This window comes from Hylobates moloch, unplaced genomic scaffold (assembly GCF_009828535.3).
Source record: "Hylobates moloch isolate HMO894 unplaced genomic scaffold, HMol_V3 SCAFFOLD_18, whole genome shotgun sequence".
Classification (NCBI taxonomy): domain Eukaryota; kingdom Metazoa; phylum Chordata; class Mammalia; order Primates; family Hylobatidae; genus Hylobates; species Hylobates moloch.
The window spans coordinates 64,534,245-64,554,483 of record NW_026652293.1 but is presented as its reverse complement, the minus strand read 5'-3'; the positions used below and the strand labels follow the sequence as shown (position 1 = coordinate 64,554,483).

The following is a 20,239-nucleotide window of genomic DNA, read 5'->3' as shown; positions in this document are numbered from 1 at the left end:
TAGGGGTAGAGGAGGATTGTGGACCCTTTTACTGAGAAATAAACATAAACATGGGATTCTGCCAGTAACTAGAAATCAATTGCTCAACCTCCAATGAGTGATGAGATCAACTACTCTTTGAGATAAACTCAGCGCTTCCTAATTACCAAATGTTGAAGGAATGAATGATTGCTATGGTTCAGCAGATCAAAGAGGCACTTTACGGATAAAAGAGATTTGATATACTTTGAACAAGCTCTCCCCTTTTGCTCATCTGAGGAATGAAGGTGCCTTTCTCTCAAGATGATAACTAACAGACGTGCACACCAAGTGCATGGAAGAACACCTGCAGCCAAAGGGTTTCTAGCAAATGGTGGCTGGAATTATCAATGGTGCTGCCATGTCTATTGTTAGTATTATTATTGCTATTGTGGGTTTTATCACTGTTTTTATTCCAACCTTTATTGTGAAGGGTTATTTATGCTGAAGGGCTCATGTACTCTAAAGTTGGGGAATGTGGAAACACAGAGGCCAGGCTGCCCAGATTCATGCTACTGGAGTGTCTGGGGATTCTTGGACTTCTATTTCAGTCAATGTGTATGTGTAAGGTGAGGGACTGTGAAACTGGAAAAAGTACCCTGCCATTCCTCATAAAGAAACTAAATATTTAGGTGGAAATTAAAACAATTAAACATTCTGGTTCATTAGTCCATAAAAGGTAAAAAGAGACATTTACACAATGAAAACAACTGTTTCAGTTGGTAACTCTTTTTATTGACTTATGCTGGTCTAACACACAAACTTAGTTGTGCTAGCTGGAGTAATTATTGCAAGTTCTGAATGCCCCAACCAGAAACGCCCTCTCTGTTTCACATCCCATACATATTTATGTGCCACACACTGTTCTAGGCATGTGAGATAGCTCAGTGGACAGAAGAGGTAAAGATACCTGCTTCTGTAGTGCTTCCATTCTGGCAGCAAGGGATGCTAAAGAATAAGCATAAAAATTCCATAGAACATTAGAAGGTGGTAATGACAATAAAGATTTAGAGGAAAAAAAAAAGACAGCAAGTGAAATGGGGCTGTAGAGTAGTGAGGGAAGGCATCACTGGGGAAATGACACTGCATAAAAGTTTGCAGAGGGAGGGAAGAGGGAGTCGACAGGCATCCTGAGAAGAGGGAGTCAACAGGCATCCTGCGAATGGAGTAGGCAGTCTGAAGGCCCCAGGGCAGGAGCACATCTGTGTGCTCCAGCGAGTGTGGCCAGAGCTGAATGTTCCATGGGGAGAAAAGACGAAGGCAGAGAAACAACCCAGGTCCAATCACACATGCCACTGTGGTAGACTATGGTCTCAAAATGGCCACAGCAATATTTCTGGTACCACATACTCTTCCAGAACCTTGCCGCTCCCTATCAAGAGGTAAAGTCTATTTCCCTCTTCTTGAATGTGGACAGGCTGTGACTGCTCCAACCCACTGAGTATGATGCAAGGGATTCTATAACTCTTCTGAGGCTAGAGTCCAGTTTCTGCCCGGCTTTCTGTCCTGGGAACCCAGCCACCATGTTGTGAGGAAGCCCAAGCCACATGGAGAGGCCCTGTGTAGGTGTTTCAGCTGAAAACCTGGGCGATGGTCTTAGACTACATCCAGCACCAACCTCCAGATACCTGAGTGAATGAGCTTTCATGTGGTTAGTGTCTTTGAGTCTGAGGGACCCAGACATCACAGGATGGAGACAAGTCCCTCACACTGTACACTGTCTGAATTCCTGACTCACAGAATTTTGCACATAATAAATGGTGATGTTAAGTCATTAAGTTTGGGGATGTTTTGTTGCACAGCTGTAGTAACTAGAAAGCCACCATCAGGATTTTGAGTGTTCTGAGTGGAATGGAAAAACACTGTAGAAGAAAAAAATGAGATTGACCTACAGCAACTATGTTGAGAATGCACCATAAGGGAGGATGGGGTGGAAGCAGAAAGACACGGAGGAGGTTAGCGCAATCATCCAGGAAAAGATGATGGAGATGTGGAGGAGGAGAAGCAGAATATTTTTTCTCACCCATCACCAGGGTCATGGCTGACACCCCTAAAACAAACGAAAGGTTAACAAGAGAAAGGCATGACAAATTTATGTGACCAAAGTTTTATGTGATATAGGAGCCTTCAGAGATGAAGATCTCAAGACCCAGAGAAAACTGTCTATTTTTGTGCTTAGGTTCAATGAAGCATATGAAAAATGGACAGCTGTGTAGAAACGTGATTGGACAAAAACATATGATCTAATGGTGATAAACTGGAGCTCAGCATGACTGTTTGTTCAGAATCTCCTTGGCCTCTGTGTAGCATTCCTTCCCTCCATGTTGGAGGGCAGGGCAACTGTCACATAAGGGTCTTATGCTCACCTTTCAGGGAAGGTAAGCAAGAGAGTCCCTTAAGATCAGCTCACACAGAAAGACAGCAGATGGTCGGAGTGACCTTTCTGCTTCTGCTGTTTTCTCAGTTTCCAAGGTGCTGTACTTTGTAGTATCATGTTCTATGTCCCAACAGGGACTTAAACTAGAGCATTAGCAGAAGTTAGTGATAAGTGGGCAGATTTTAGATATATTTTAAAGATAGAGACAATAGCTTTCCTGGTGGGTCGAATGTCAGGTGTTAGAAAAAGAAAAGTTGGCTGGGCACGGTAGCTCATGCCTGTAATCCCAGCACTTTGGAAGGCTGAGGCGGGTGGATCACCTGAGGTCTGGAGTTCAAGACCAGCCTGGCCAACATGGTGAAACCCCGTTTCTACTAAAAATAGAAAAATTGGCAGGGGGGGGCGGGGGGCGCCTGTAATCCCAGCTACTCAGGAGGCTGAGACAGGAGAATCGCTTGAACCTGGGAGGTGGAGGTTGCAGTGAGCCAAGATGGCGCCACTGCACTCCAGCCTCGACAACAAAGAGCAAAACTCTGTTTCCAAAAAAAAAAAAAAGTCAAGAATGACTACAGATTTTTACCCTAAGCCACCAGAAAAAAACAGAAATTGCCATCAACTGAGATGGGAAGAATGAGAAGTGAAACGGGTTTGGGGAGACAACAATTTGGCTTTGGATTTGTTAAATTTGAGAAGTTTATAGACATTCGGTGGAGATGTCAAGTGTGAGGCTGGATATCTGAGTCTGGAGTTTGGGAAAGTTCTGCAACAGAGACATTTGGGATTGGCATTTGAAGCAATGAGACTGGACAGTATCACTAAGGAAGTGGGAGTAACTTAAGAAGCCCTTGCTGATCATACGTGATGCACCATTTATATTGTGATAGCACCTTCTATCAAATGGACAAAAATGGACACACCCCCTGAGGAAAAGAAAGCCATATTCTTAGGTTTAAAAATAATCTAGATGTCTATCAAGCTAATCACTTTGTTAAGCAACTGAATGCTAAGTATTTGCCTCATCTCAGTGTCTGAAGCACCAGGTAGTGACACGCTGGACCTGCACAAGAACTTCCAAGCAAAGCCATGGGCTTTTCCACTTGCCTGGAGGCTGCCATCTAAGGAGAATGCTATGTTGAACTATTACTTTCACTGGACCCAACCTCTCTCCCAGCCAGACAGCCTAAAAGTACCTCGCACATATTCACTAAGTTGACTCACAACCTTCAAGACAGGCCAAGACTGTAGACAGGGAGTTTAGATTTTAAACTTCCTAATCAATACACCCACAGACACACTGACTGAGAATAGAGCTCACCTTTTCCTCTCTTCTTACTCCCCTCCTCTTCCTTTCTTCCCTACCATTTTAGGTCCAATAGAACAGGGACCTATGAGAATGGTAATGGTAGTAAGGCGAGGTTCCAAGAAGCAAAGAGGGCACTCAAAGAAATGCTGAATACTAAAGGAAATGCTATGAAACAAACAAGACCAGAGGACTGCAGGCCTCCTGATTCAGAAGAAGCAGGAACACATTCACTGCTTCTGTTTATTAAGGGAATCTGATATTCAGATTCAGGCCATGATAACAGAGTGGAATTCATACAATTAGTTTGATGAATCCAATTAAACGAACACTTGGATTAACGGATTGATAATTAAATGCCATAAATCAGTGAAAACAGTAGAGTGCATGAAACACACATCACGCTACAGGAGTTCAATCTGGGTCCTCCTTCATGCAAGACCCTATACTTGGCACTAATTAAATAGAAAAAGGACATGGCTTCCAGGGACACAGAGCTAGCTGTGGGACCAGCCTCTTTAACACTGATTTCTCACTGGAGTGCACAGCAACATTTTCCATAAATATTCATCATAACCAATAATCCAAAAATATCCCTATGAGTCTGATGGGAAAAAAAAAATAACCAAGCTACCCAGCAACAGCTTTTTCAGGGTAAACACGGAAGTTGGAAGGTAGAAGAATGTCAACACGGAAGGTAGGAGAACGTTAAGTGGGAGGAAGTCCAAGAGGTTTCAATGAATTGTATCCCTTGCATAAGGGGACAGCAGTATTTGACATGAAAATAGCACGGGAAATGAGTAACACCCAGGCAGACTTGTTATCAGATTGAATGGACCAGTGATTTGAAGAAACTCCACCACCCTCAATTAATAAGGAAGGCATCCTCAGACGGGATCAGTACGATACGATCTCACCTTTGAAAATGGAAGCCAAAGGGACCTCCCCGGTTTAGCATTAATGGCAAAGTTTGTCAAACATTAGCCACGTTATTGGAATTTTCTAAATTAACATTAAGTACCAAGTGAGACCTGGCCTACATTTATGAAAATTAAGTCATCAGACTTCAAAGATCAATATTCAAGAATCAATTTAGATAAAATTAACTCCCACTTAGTAAAATCTTTCAGAAGGAAGATGTGAAAGGCAAAGGAGAAATTTTAGAACTCTGAGAAATGTTCAGATATCTAAGGTATTATGCTGTCTTCAAGTGAATGAAAGAACCTTTGTTCGGATAATTAAATCATGCATGAGGATGAAGAGGTAACATAATCCTGAAAAGACCCAGGAAAGTCAGCAATACAGGAAAATGGACTTGCAGCTGGAATGTCTTGGCAGGTAGGATGGCATAAGATCGTGTAAGTCCTTGAAAGATGGTAGATTCTTTCCATGAAGTCCTATGTGAGTGGAATTTCACACTGAAGGGCAAAATGGAAATATCAACCATGAACCCCTAAAACCTAGAGAGTTTTGTCTGCTCATACACACAAGATATTGACTGTCACATTGGAGACCCAGTGTGTGGACACACATGATATCAATTTAGCTACCATTTTACTGAGCACTTTCTTTTGCAAGACCTGTTTTAAACACCTTATTCTAAACATGAACTAAATAATAGTATCAATGAAGCAGCTCAATCATTATCACCATTTTACAGTTGGTTAAACGGAGCAGCAGTAAGGTTCAAAGTCACACTGCCAGTAAGGGATAGTTCCAGAGCTCACTGTTACAAAACACATGACTTCAATTTTATATAACATGAGAGCAGTCAGTGCACACTGAATGAATGCATGTGAAATCTCAGCACCAACAAAATGAAGCAGGTGTTCAAAGACAGTAAATTCAGCAGAGCCAAAGTCTGTGCTGTAAAAAGTCAGAGTTACAAAGAATACTGACCATTGCAAAGACCAGCCATCAATAAATGAAAATCTCATTGTTTGTAAAATGTAGGGAAGAACACTACTAATATATCAGCATAAAATAAATTAACATTGTGTAAAATAAGTTTATATATATATATATATAAACATATATATATATATGAGAGCAAATAGGCCAAGGTGATTTCAAAGTAGGTTGCAATGAGAAAATGATTAACAACTTTCTAGAGCATGTATCTACATTGGCTCATTCTCCCCAGTGAGAGGTTAATTGTGTGATTTTACTAAAAGATTTTGATTTGCATGTATAAATTTATTTATTTGCAGCATTTCTCTGCTATCACCTATCTGTGGTAGTTCTAGTTTAGCTAGAACTCTCAAGAGAGGACTTCTGAGTTCAGCAGAGTTCAGTCCTTCGCAGGCTTTTGACTACACAATATAAATTCTCTAGATCCAGAGCCAAATAAATGCATCATTACCAAATTAGCAAGGGATTCATTTCTCATTGCCAGGGCATCGTTCAATATGTTGTTGTTAATTCTCTGTCTTTTTTTCTCTGATGTTGATAAGACGTTTACAGAGAGAAGGAAAATTAACAGATATGAGTCCTACTGATTTAATAAGCAGTAACAGGGAAAGGGTTTCTCTTTGGAGTTATACTTGACTGTCATTCATACATTCATCTAATGTTTTTTTCTTTTTTTTTTTTTTTTTTTTGAGACATTGAGACAAGGTCTTGCTCTGTCCACCCAGGCTAAAGTGCAGTGGCATGATCATAGCTCACTGCAGCCTTGAACTCCTGGGCTCAAGTGACCTTCCCACCTCAATCTCTTGAACGGCTGAGACTTGAATAGCTGAGTCAGGTGTGAGCCACTGTGCCCAGCTAATTTTTTTTTAAATTTTTTTGTAGAGATGAGGGTTTGCTTTGTTGCCCAGGCTAGTCTCGAACTCCTGGCCTCAAGCAGTCCTCTCACTTCCACTTCCCAAAGTACTGAGATTACAGGTGTGAGCCACCGCACCCTGCCTCTAATGTTCCTTAAATGCCTAACACATGCCAGATTCCATGTTAGGCACTGGGGCCACAGAGGTGAATATCATGCTGCCCGTGGGCTTAAGAAAATCAGGCTTGGTAACAGAAAGAGTCACATCAGTAGATGACTAATAAAAGCAACAAGTTAGATTCAATGATAAAAGCAGCAGTCATTCTCAGAGCGTCATGGAGGGAGATTTGGCCCAGCTTGAGGGGGTTTAAACATGACTCCCTGAGGAAGTGACTGAGTTAGAGATCTTAAAGGATTTTCCATGCTAGCTGATGCAGGAGGAGGCATGGATAATCCAAAACAGCAGTTGCACATAAAATAAGATTTGTGTTTTAGAATAGCAGGCATTTCATGTCATATCATTTTACCTTCCCAATTATTTCCAAATCATTTCCCTCGAAGCTTACATAGTGATTACTAGATATACTACATGATCCCACACCAAAGGAAGACAGAGTAGCTACAGGAAATCCACCTGTCCAAAAGCACAGGCTCTGAGCTTCCATCACTGCCCTAATAGCCACATTTGAACGTGGAAGTAAGATTAACTCATTCTTCCAGCTTCTCACCTTTGAGTAACACGAGTGAGAATGTTGAGTTATAGTAAGTAACTTTATGCTGGCAGAGGTACCCAAAGAACAGAGAGTGAGAAAGTGTTTTCGGAACTGAGACATCATCCTGTGACTCAGTTGTCCATGAAAAAAGTAAAATCAATTATTCTGAACTATGTTGATGCCTCCGCTTCCACTGTTTTGTCCTGTGGGGTGGTGTGTGGCTGTTGCTTCCCAGCAAGTCACCACCCTCAGAGAGTTCTGTCCCATTGCCCTTGAACCCTGGAGCACATCTCAAAGACTCGTCTGTCTTGATACTTACGTAGGCAGACACAGCTCCTTGCTTAGACAGGAAGAGAGAGTGGGCAGGAAAAAGGAAAGGAGAAATGAGTAAGGAGGCTCCACCAGGTTTAAAAATGTTTGCTATGTGGCGAGTGCTTATAGTAGATAAAGCCCAGTTACCGATTTTACCTGCTGTGCCTGTCACTAGTTAATTGGGTATCATCTAATATGGTAATTCTCACTTTCCCAGTTCAGACCTGCTCCTACATGCAATCTCCTGACGCCCTTGAAGCACACAGCCTAATAAATCCACACGAGTCAATGACAAAAGAAAAACCAAATGCTTGCGGTATGGAAAGCAGGTCAGTAAAAAGCTAACACTATCAGTTCCAAGCAGGTTCATTTCACAGCCCCCCACTCACGTGCCCTTGTCAAATGCTTTTTCTAAATGGAAAGACAGGCTAAGTTTTCTCAGCAATCCCTGCTGACAGCAGCAGGCATATTTGGGTTTGCTTTCTTGCTTTCTGGCGCATATAACTGAAAGAGTTGTGACCTGGAGATTAATTTAAAGTATTTTAAAAATTGCTTAGAATGCCTATTTACTGTCTTACCTAGTAGAGTGCAACTGAGAATATGCAGTCTCATTCTTTGATTCTTTCTCCTGTTATTTCCCTGAAATATGGGCATAACACACACACACACACACACACACACACACACACACACACACACAGAATTTTTTTTCATTCTTTTTGATAGACAGAAGAAGGAAGAAAATTTGGGACTTTGTTTTAAAAGTGGAATACTATCTTCTTAAACAACTTGTGTTTAAAACAAGCCCCAATCCACATTTGATCTTCTTAAGCTAGGAAAAGTCAGCTCACACTGAGTGCTGGCAGGATGCTTCATGTGCATCATTATTTTGTTTAATTCTCACAATAACTCTCTAAATCCCTTTTGAGGATAAGGAGACTCGGGCTGTGAGAAGTTATTTCAAGGAGTAAATAAAAAATTCAGACCCACTTGGGTTTTATGCCAAAGGCTCTGTTTTTACAAATACACAATATTGTTGCCCAGTTGTGATGAAACATAATTTATGAATTTCACTGAGGGAATTTCGCAAAAGGAAAGAATTTACTTTTCCCTCTAAAGCAGAGGCTTTTCATATGCAACTGTTAAAAGACACACGAGCTTGTGGGTCTGATGGTTGGTCTGAGCTGTTGCTGTTGGGAGAGATGCTGGGACACTAGCAGGAAGACGTAGTTTGTGCTCAGTGGCCAAGGATGGCGCCCCCGTAAGGCAGCCAGATCCGGACTACGCAGTGTTTTCCAGGCTGGAGGTGCCCTCCTCAACTGTCTTACAAAGTTCCCAAGTAGCCAGCCCAAATACTGACTGCTCCTTACGCCAAATGGATTTGGCAAGAAAAAGGCCATATTGGCCACGCAGAGGCACAAAGTGAGGTCAGAACAACTTCCCATTTGACGAAAGCCTTTCGTTGGCTATAAAGTTCCATTCATCACTCCAGGCCTTACTCCCACCTCAAAATACACACATGCTGTCCACATCCAGGCACTGGCCCTCACCTCCACGTGGCCTCACGATGCCTGACTGGGCACCTTTTGCTTATAAACATAGTCTCATTAGAGGCCAAAGATGCTAAGACAACATGCCCCGGCTAGTAAGACACACACAGAGGTCTCCCCTCCTTTAATATGCAGGTGACAGATACATGGGTGAAGAACAAGTATGTGTAAAAAATTAACACAGGAAGGCCAGGCACGGTGGCTCACGCCTCTAATCCCAGCACTTTGTGAGACCGAGGCGGGTGGATCACGAGGTCAGAAGATCGAGGCCATCCTGGCTAACATGGTGAAACCCCGTCTCTACTAAAAATACAAAAATTAGCTGGGCGTGGTGGCATGCACTTGTAATCTCAGCTACTCAGAAGGCTGAGGCAGGAGAATCGCTTGAACCCGGGGGGCGGAGGTTGCAGTGAGCCGAGATCGCACCACTGCACTCCAGCCTGGGTGACAGGCTGGAGTCTCAAAAAAAAAAAATAATAATAACACCGGAAAAATACAAATGATTGAATATCTGCTTCAATCTAGAATAGCCCTTGGACCTACCCAAGAGGGGCCCCTGCCCTGGGCATCATGATAGAGAACCCTCACTTCCAGATTCCTCCAGACTGCCCCTCTGCATGGTGAGGCAGTCACATGGCCAAAAGATTTGCCCCTTCAATTCTGGTCTGTGTTCTTGGTACCCAGAACACGGGAATTTCCTGCCCAAATGTCCCTGGGAGCACTTCTTTTTTTTAAAATTATACTTTAAGTTCTGGGGTACATGTGCAGAACATGCAGTTTTGTTATATAGGTATACATGTGCAGTGGTGTTTTGCTGCACCCATCAACCCGTCACCTACATTAGATATTTCTCCAAAAGCTATCCCTTCCCTAGCCCCCCACCACCTGACAGGCCCCGGTGTGTGATGTTCCCCTCCCTATGTCCATGTGTTCCCATTGTTCAACTCCCACTTATGAATGAGAACATGTGGTGTTTGGTTTTCTGTTCTTGTGATAGTCTGTGGAGAATGGTGGTTTGGTGCTTCATCCATCTCCCTGCAAAGGACATGAACTTATCCTTTTTTATGGCTGCATAGTACTCCATGGTGTATATGTGCCACATTTTCTTTATCCAGTCTATTATTGATAGACATTTGGGTTGGTTCCAAGTCTTTGCTATTGTGAATAGTGCCACAATAAACATACATGTGCATGTATCTTTATAGTAGAATGATTATAGCAGAATGATCCTTTGGGTATATACCCAGTAATGGGATTGCTGGGTCAAGTGGTATTTCTAGTTCTAGATCCTTGAGGAATCGCCACACTGTCTTCCACAATGGTTGAATTAATTTACACTCCCACCAACAGTGTAAAAGCATTCCTATTTCTCCACACCCTCTCCAGCATCTGTTGTTTCCTGACTTTTTAATGATCGCCATTCTAACTGGCATGAGATGGTATCTCATTGTGGTTTTGACTTGCATTTTTCTAATGACCAGTGATGATGAGCATTTTTTCATATGTCTGTTGGTTGCATAAATGTCTTCTTTTGCAAAGTGTCTGTTCATATCCTTTGCCCACTTTTTGTTGGGGTTATTTGTATTTTACTGGTAAATTTGTTTAAGTTCTTTGTAGATTCTGAATATTAGCCCTTTGTCAGATAGATAGATTGCAAAAATCTTCCCCCATTCTGTAGGTTGCCTGTTCATGTTGATGATAGTTTCTTTTGCTGTGCAGAAGCTCTTAATTAGATCCCATTTGTCAATTTTGGCTTTTGTTGCCATTGCTTTTGGTGTTTTAGACATGAAGTCTTTGCCCATGCCTAGGTCCTGAATGGTATTGCCCAAGTTTTCTTCTAGGATTTTTATGGTCCTAGGTCTTACGTTTAAGTCTCTGAACCATCTTGAGTTGATTTTTGTATAAGGTGTAAGGAAGGGATCCAGTTTCAGTTTTCTGCATATGGCTAGTCAGTTTTCCCAACACCATTTATTAAATAGAGAATCTTTTCCCCATTGCTTGTTTGTGTCAGGTTTGTCAAAGATCAGATGGTTGTAGATGGGTAGTGTTATTTCTGAGGCCCCTGTTCTGCTCCATTGGTCTATATATCTGTTTTGGTACCAGTACCATGCTGTTTTGGTTACTGTAAGCTTGTAGTATAGTTTAAAGTCAGGTAGCGTGATGCTTCCAGCTTTGTTCTTCTTGCCCAGGATTGTCTTGGCTATGTGGGCTCTTTTTTGGTCCTGTATGAACTTTAAAATAGTTTTTTCCAATTCTGTGAAGAAAGTCAGTGGTAGCTTGATGGGGATAGCATTGAATCTATAAATTACTTTGGGCAGTATGGCCATTTTGATGATATTGCTCTTCCTATCCATGTGCATGGAAAGTTTTTCCATTTGTTTGGTCCTCTCTTATTTCCTTAAGCAGTGGTTTGTAGTTTTCCCTGAAGAAGTCCTTCACATCCCTTATAAGTTGTATTCCTAGGTATTTTATTCTCTTTGTAGCAATTATGAAAGGGAGTTCATTCATGATTTGGGTCTCTGTTTGTCTCTAATTGGTGTATAGGGATGCTTGTGATTTTTGCACATTGATAAAAACCTGAGACTTTGCTGAAGTTGCTTATCAGCTTAAGAAGATTTTGGGCTCAGATGATGGGGTTTTTAAATATACAATCATGTCATCTGCAAACAGAGACAATTTGACTTCCTCTCTTTCTATTTGAATACACTTTATTTCTTTCTCTTGCCTGATTGCCCTGGCCAGAACTTCCAATACTATGTTGAATAGGAGTGGTGAGAGAGGGCATCCTTGTCTTGTGTTGGTTTTCAAAGGGAATGCTTCCAGTTTTTGCCCATTCAGTATGATACTGGCTGTGGGTTTGTCATAAAAAGCTCTTATTATTTTGAGAAACATTCCATCAATACCTAGTTTATTGAGAGTTTTTAGCATGAAGGGGTGTTGAATTTTGTCGAAGGCCTTTTCTGCACCTATTGAGATAATAATGTGGTTTTTGTCATTGGTTCTGATTATGTGATGGATTACGTTTATTGATCTGCATATGTTGAACCAGCCTTGCATCCCAGGGATGAAGCTGACTTGATTGTGGTGGATAAGCTTTTTGATGTGCTGCTGGATTCAGTTTGCCAGTATTTTATTGAGGATTTTCACAACTATGTTCATCAGAAATATTGGCCTGAAATTTTCTTTTTTTGTTGAGTCTCTGCCAGGTTTTGGTATCAGGATGATGCTGGCCTCATAAAATGAGTTAGGGAGGATTCCCTCTTTTTCCATTGTTTGGAATCATTTCAAAGGAATGGTACCAGCTCCTCTGGCTGTGAATTCATCTGGTCCTGGACTTATTTTGGTTGGTAGGCTATTAATTGCTGCCTCAATTTCAGAAATTGTTATTGGTTTATTCAGGGATTCCACTCCTTCCTGGTGGGAGGGTATACGTGTCCAGGAATTTATCCATTTCTTCTACATTTTCTACTTTATTTGCATAGAGGTGTTTATAGTATTCTCTGATGGTAGTTTGTATTTCTGTGGGATCGGTGATGATACCCCCTTTATCATTTTTTATTGCAGCTATTTGATTCTTCTCTCTTTTCTTCTTTATTAGTCTGGCTAGTGGTCTATCTATTTTGTTGATGTTTTCAAAAAACCAGCTCCTGGATTCATTGATTTTTTGAAAGGTTTTTCTTGTCTCTATCTCCTTCAGTTCTGCTCTGATCTTAGTTATTTCTTGTCTTCTGCTCTTGCTTCTCTAGTTCTTTTAATTGTGATGTTAGGGTGTCAATTTTAGATCTTTCCTGCTTTCTCTTGTGGGCATTTAGTGCTATAAATTTCCCTCTACACACTGCTTTAAATGTGTCCCAGAGATTCTGCTATGTTGTGTCTTCGTTCTCACTGGTTTCAAAGAACATCTTTATTTCTGCCTTCATTTTGTTATGTACCCAGTAGTCATTCAGGAGCAGGTTGTTCAGTTTCCATGTAGTTGTGAGGTTTTGAACGAGTTTCTTAATCTTGAGTTCTAATTTGATGGTACTGGGGTCTGAGAGACTATTTGTTGTGATTTCCATTCTTTTGCATTTGCTGAGAAGTATTTAACTTCCAATTATGTGGTCAATTTTAGAATAAGTGTGATGAGGTGCTGAGAAGAATGTATTTTGTATTTACGTGATGGATTACGTTTGTGATGGGGTGAAGAGCTCTGTACATGTCTATTAGGTCCGCTTGGTCCAGAGCTGAGTTCAAGTCCTGAATATCCTTGTTGATTTTCTGTCTCCTTGATCTGTCTAATACTGACAGTGGGGTGTTAAAATCTCCCACTATTATTGTGTGGGAGTCTAAGCCTCTTTGTGGGTCTCTAAGAACTTGCTTTTTGAATCTGGGTGCTCCTGTGTTGGGTGCATATATATTTAGGATAGTTAGCTCTTCTTGCTGCATTGATCCCTTTACCATTATGTAATGCCCTTCTTTGTCTCTTTTGATCTTTGTTGGTTTAAAGTCTGTTTTATCAGAGATTAGGATTGTTAACTTCTGCTTATTAAACTCAAGCAAGCCTCTTCACCAGCTTAGGCTTCTGAGTATGCACAGTATGGCCAGTCTGTGCATCCCTAGGCCTGAGGATGCAGGGGGCTGGCTGTGTTAAGCGTATGTGGAAGGAAAGCGGGTGGAAAGGGGCTGTGGTGGGTGGGCTTCCCCGGGAAGCTGATCCTGAGGGAGAGTTTAACACACTGGATGTTTATTAGGAAGTCTCTTCCGCTTACCACCTGTGAAAGTGCAGAGAAGAGGCAGGATTGCACAGAGCTGCAAAGCATACCTGACAAATGCCCCAGCCAACCCACAGGGAGCTCAGGAGCCAGGGAGCCCTTCTTCCGAGTTAGCACAAGGGACAAGGCTTTTATGCCTCTGCATTGATTGGATACTAGATCCAGATACAACTTTGGACAAGGCCATTTTCTTTAGCCCCCACAAACCTGAAAGAGGCTGACAGCTGGGAGTAGCTGCAGAAAGCAGACCCCTCCTTCCAGAAGAAGGATCTGGGCAGTGCATCCAAGCCCCCACCGCAGAGCAGGTAGACAAAACTCAGACACACATGTTAGAGTGTCTGTGCACAAATCTGCAAGACAGTCATGGTGAGGGACAACAGAGATGTGCAAAAAATAGAGCTGGAGGTTGGGTTCAAGGGACCAGTGCTCTAGCACCTCTGCTTTCTAATATAGAGTCCAAGGAACTCAAGCATTCTAAACTCATACCTGGTCTCCTAATCATTCATCATTAAGAAGTCATATTTGTGGCCGGGTGTGGTGGTTCACGCCTATAATCCCAGGACTTTGGGAGGCCAAAGCAGGTGGATTACCCAAGGTCAGGAGTTCAAGACCAGCCTTGTCAACATGCTGAAACCCCATCTCTACTAAAAATACAAAAATTATCCAGCCGTAGTGGCACGTGTCCATAGTCCCAGCTACTCAGGAAGCTGAGGTAAGAGAATAGCTTGAACCCAGGAGGTGGAGGTTGCATTGAGCCAAGATTGCACCACTGCATTCCAGCTTCTGAGACAGAGTGAGACCCTGTCTCAAAAAAAAGTCATATTGTCAAGTCATATTCTTTGTCAACAATCATGTTCCATTTCATTTTCAGTATTTTACGATGCTTTGACATCTTGGAGCCTTGCTGACTCTAGAGGGACTGCTCCTCCCAGGGTTATTCCTAGAAAGAGTAAACAACTAACCTGTGAGCACGCCCTTGCTAGGATAACCAAGAAATCCAGAACCCACACCCATAGCCACCTCCTGTACTAGGCTCTCACACGCTGGGCCACTGTCCTTTGCCCCTGGCGTTAGATAACTAGGGACATCCCCTATACTCCAGAGTCCACTGAAATTATTCAAACTAGTTAATCCCAGGCCTGGTTGTCCTGCCTTTCCCATTCCTTCTCACAGAAACCGCAATAAAGACTCTTGCCCACATCTTCCCCTTCACTCTCTCTACCTCCTCACCAATGCTGGTGCATCACCATGTGGCCTGGCATAGCATGGCATGTCCCAGCCCTTGGAACTGTGAGTAACAAACTACTCTTTTCAATGGCAGCTGTCTCCTGATCTGTTGGCCTCATCATGCCTGAATAATACATTTTAAAGCATCAAGGTAGGACAATAGAACATGCTATATTTAGCCATTTACTAGACTGATTTATCTCTGAAAATATGCAGATATATGGTACAGGGGTCTTGGGCTGTATCATGGCCCCAGCCCCACATGTGTTAGTGGTGAGCCTGCTTTTACCAATATCTGCAGTTAATTCTAAAATGGACAAAGGAAGAGAAAAAAGCAAGCCTTCTTAGCTACGAGCATGACATTATGAAGGGGCTGAATTTCAACCTTTTCAAACTGGTCCACAGGGAACATAATCCTTGATCTCCCACAAACCCCAGCAATGTGTGTCATGAGGCTCCCAGACAGCACTTTTCCTGGTAGAAGCAGGAAGGAGGCAATGCCCGATGCTCAGCACAAGGACCTATGGGTGGCTGGGAGTGTCCCTGCTGGTACCACTCAGAGTATTCAATATAGTTTCCTGAAGCTAAAACGTGGCACCTCTGGCCATGGCGTTTTCTTTTCTTTTCTTTTTTTTAATTTTATTTTATTTTTGAGACAGTCTCACTCTGTTGCCCAGGCTGGAGTGCAGTGGTGCAATCTCAGCTCGCTGCAACCTCTGCCTCCCAGGTTCAAGCGATTCTCCTGCCTGGGCCTTCTGAGTAGCTGAGATTACAGGCATGTGCTACCATGCCCGGCTAATTTTTGTATTTTTAGTAGAGACGGGGTTTCACCATATTAGCCACGGTGTCTCAAACTCTTGACCTCAAATAATCTGCCCGCCTTGGCCTCCCACAGTGCTGGGATTACAGGCGGAAGCCACTTCCCCTGGCCTGGCCATGCCATTTTCTGTTTCCATGCAGCACAGCTGGGAAATAGAGAAGGTTGAATGCAGAGCTCTGATGGAAACTATGAGTGCTGTCTTCTCCAGGGCCACCCAGCAGGTTCCCTCTTAGGGGAGAAGCCTACACCTCTCCTGCACCTTTTTATACTTGTCCTTCTTCCTGGAAGTAGATCCCAGAAAAACCTGCTTGATACCTGCACTGGCTTTCCCTAGGTCTTGAATAAAATCCAAATCCTTCCCAAGACCTTCAGGTGGTGCATGGTCAGCCTTGCTTGTTTGTTCCCTCTTTCCCTCATCCCCTGGTTACCTCGTCCCCTGGCCCCCAGATCACAGGTCTGGTTTTCTCATCTCCACTGCAGGAGCTCTTTCCCCATCCTCTGTCTGGCATGCTCTGCTCCCTCCCTGTGGGGGCGGCTTGCTTATCCTTTAAGCCTAGTCTTGAATGTTCCCGCCTTTGAGGGCACTTTCCCCTACAGTTCTTGGCTGGCTGCCACCCTGATAATTTGCTCTCTGATCCTTTACTGGTACTTCTGCAGTCCTTTTAACAATTACATATTTTTTGTTTTTTATTTTTGTCTTTCCCATTGGAGTTCGAGTTTCAGACCAGGTGCGGTGGCTCATGCCTGTAATCCCAGCACTTTGGGAGGCTGAGGCGCGCAGATCACGAGGTCAAGAGATCGAGACCATCCTGGCCAACATGGTGAAACCCCATCTCTACTAAAAATACAAAAAATAGCTTGGCATGGTGGCGTGCACCTGTAGTCCCAGCTACTCGGGAGGCTGAGGCAGGAGAATCGCTTGAACCCGGGAGGCAGAGGTTGCAGTGAGCCGAGATTGTGCCACTGCACTCCAGCCTGGTGACAGAGCAAGACTCCATCTAAAAAAAAAAAAAGAAAAAATTGAAGTTTCATGGGGAGAGCACCCCATGATGGGCTCTCCATACAAGTTTGTTGGATTATCTATGAGCTCTCCCACCTCGCTTTGCTGGCCTTGCTCCTGGAATCTCACTGTTGCTTTATAAAGCAGAAAAGGGAAGGTAAGAAAGCCTCCTGGGGATGAGCACAGGCAGTGGGAATGTGGGAGCCAGCTGAGTGTTATGAATCAGCAGAATAGGGGTCACTGGTGTCTTATACGCCCAAGCTTTGGTGTGAATACTCAGCACCTCCTGCCTGCAAGAAGCCCAAAAACTCTCATTGCAGGCATGCAGAGCAGCCCAATGTAGGGATATCTGTGCAATCTGAAGGCTGCCGTACCAAATCCTAACCCGAGAACTCAGATTCAGGACTGTGGGTGAAGGGGAGCCTCCCACCCACCCATCTGTTCACCTGCATGCCTATGAGAGCAGGCGTTTGTAAGCCAGCGTTCTGTGCACCCTGCTAATGCCCATGTCTTAATCTGCTCCCCACCTGCCGTCTGATGGGTGTGGCAGAGCTGGAGGAACATGTCAGCTGGAAAGCAGAGGGAAGAATGTTAAAGCTCCCCACTGTGATACACCCGAAAGCTGGCCACGGCCAGCCTCTCACTGCAATCAAGAACGTCATGGAGCAGCAAATGTTGAGGCAGAGTCTCAATTTCAGTCTTTGGCTTTAGAAATTGTATTTGGGGTAATGCTAATGTGAAAACTGCATGTATTAAAACAAAGTGCAATAACACGCAGCATCTCTAACAGCTTACAATGAGTGTCTTCTTTCCTTTCTCCCCCACCCCCTTCCTTCCTCTCAAATACACCCTAAAAGAGCACAGGGTCTAGGAGAATTTAAAAATAGACTCACATGGATTTCAAGTGGAGTAAACTAAATGAGTCCAATTTTCTATGCCTTTCATTTTAAATTATGTGCTGAATGTCGGGAAGCATAAGATGTAAGTGAGGAGAATACGACATTTAAAATCTAATTTTCAAAAATTGAGTCCTAAGGCAGAACAGTGCAAATGCATTTACACATATAATTGCGCCTGCAAATCAATACTGGCAGAACAAGTGTCCCCCTTGGCTCGGGAGAGTGCCTGGCCAGGGCTCACCAAGCCATGGGAAACCAATTCACTTACTCGGCAGGTATGTGCTGAGTCCCTGCTAGGTGCCAGCTGGTGCACTTGATGCCCAAGTGGATCGTACTCTCCAGCTCATGGCCTCAAGAACCGTGCAAACTGGCGAGAGAATTGCACAGGTAAAGCAGTCTTTACCACACACAGAGAGAGGGAAGGACAGAGGCCAAGACTGAATAGCAGTGAGCGCCAAGAAAGGCACTTTCTCAGTGGAGGTAGAGGTCAGGGAGGTGTCCTGTCATGGAGGAGGGAAACAGCTGAGTTGAAATATTAAGAATAAGCGGAGAAAGCCGGGCGTGGTGGCCCATACCTGTAATCCTAGCACATTGGAAGGCTGAAGTGGGTGGGTGGATTACCTGAGGTCATGTGTTTGAGACCAGCCTGGCCAACATGGTGAAACCCCATCTCTACTAAAAATACAAAAATTAGCCAGGCACAGTGGCACATGCGTATAATTCCAGCTACTTGGGAGGCTGAGGCAGGAGAATTGCTTGAACCTGGGAGGCGGAGGTTGCAGTAAGCTGAGATCATGCCACTGCACTCCAGCCTAGGTGACAGAGCAAGACTCCATCTCAAAAAAAAAAAAAAAAAAATAGAATAAGCAGAGAACAGGGCAGGTAGTAGGAAGGAATGTCAATGGTAAGGAGCTCATATGCAGGGGCTTGGAAGAAGAGGGAGGATGGGACATATTAGGGAAGTTGAATGTCCAGGCTGATTGAAGATTAGCATGTAAGGAAGGCAAGAGAGGATGAGAGGGGAGTTTTGAGAAATAAAGATGGAGGCAGAAAACTGAGGGCATGACAAGAAACGTGTGTGAATCCCTGTAGAAGTGTGGATTTTCTCCCACAAACAAAGGGAAGCCATTCAAGGGTCCTACAAAGGAGAATGATATGGTCAGTTTCTTAGTTAATTACAGATGGAGAAAGCGGGTTGTTAGGAAAGGTATTTAGGAAATAGAATTGACAGGACTTCGTGTTAGGCTGGAGTCATTAATTTATTCATTTATTCACTCAACAACTACTTATTGAGCAACTACTATGTGCCAGGCACTATTCTAACAGCTAGAGCTATGACAGTGAAAAAACAGTATTAGATAAGTGAATATTTGTAAAAATGCTTAGAGCAGTTCCTGACACTTGCAAACTACTATATTACTACTTGTTAAATAGAATTAATACAATAAAACACATATGTGCTGACATTCCAAGAGGGAAGACAGCTAATAATAAGCAAAGTGGTAAGTAAACATACGATACGCTGATGCTGATAAGCATAAAGGACAATTACATGTAGGAGGGGGGCTGTCATTTTAAATTGGGTGGTCGGAGGGGACCCATTTGAGATGCTGCCATTTCAACCAAGACCTGATGGAGTTGAGATTACACAATGAATAAAACAGAGAGGAAAGAATCCAGACTGACTCGAGGTTTCTGGCTTTGTCAGCTGGCAGAGATTCTAACATGTAGGGTTAGATGTGTTTTTAACACAGCCAAGCAGAGTTGCCCAACAGAAGAAAGTCGTGAGGCTTTGGGATTCAGCAGAACAGGGAATAGGGACCAGCCGTCAGTTTACAGGGTTAATTGAAGCTATTAGAATCATAAGACCATTGGTAGTGGGTGGATTGGTTTTATCGCTGTGGTACTGCACTGCCACACATTTAGCACGTTAAAACAACACAAATGATTGGTTTCATGGTTCTGTAGGTCAGAGGTCCAACACAGAAGGACTCGGCTGGCTCTCTGCTCAGTCTCACAGGTTGAAACCATGGTGAACGCAGGGCTATGTTCTCTTCTGGAGGCTCTGGGATTCAAGCCATTTCTGAACTCGATAAGATTGTTGGCAGAATCCAGTTTCCTGTGGCCCTAGGCTGAGGTCCTCTTCTTCTTGTGTGCTGTCAGCTTCAGAGGCTGCCCACTTGCCCTGGCTCATGGGCCCCCCTTCACCTCCAAAGCCTACAGTGGCATGTCATCCAGCAATTCTCACACTTCAAACCTCACTGTCACTCCCTCTGTCTCATGGCTCCTCCTGTGCCCAGCCTGAGAAAGTCTTCCACTTGTAAAGGCTCATGTGATTAGATTGGGCCCATCTGGATAAACCAGGATGCTAGGATGCTCTCCCCACCTCGGGATCCATAACCTTCCTCACGTCTGCAAAATCCCTTTAGCCTTGTAACATCCATCTTCACCGGGTTCTGGGGATCAGGGCATGGGCATGTTTGGGAGGGTCATTATTCTGCCTACCAC

The 20,239-nt window shown here is 43.4% G+C and overlaps 1 protein-coding gene across 1 annotated transcript in view; it reads right to left on the bottom strand.

Annotated features, from left to right (window-relative positions):
• The window catches only part of DISC1 (DISC1 scaffold protein), a 378,435-nt gene that overhangs the window by 48,994 nt on the left and 309,202 nt on the right, over nt 1-20,239 (bottom strand). The gene's annotated exons all lie outside the window — the stretch shown is intronic.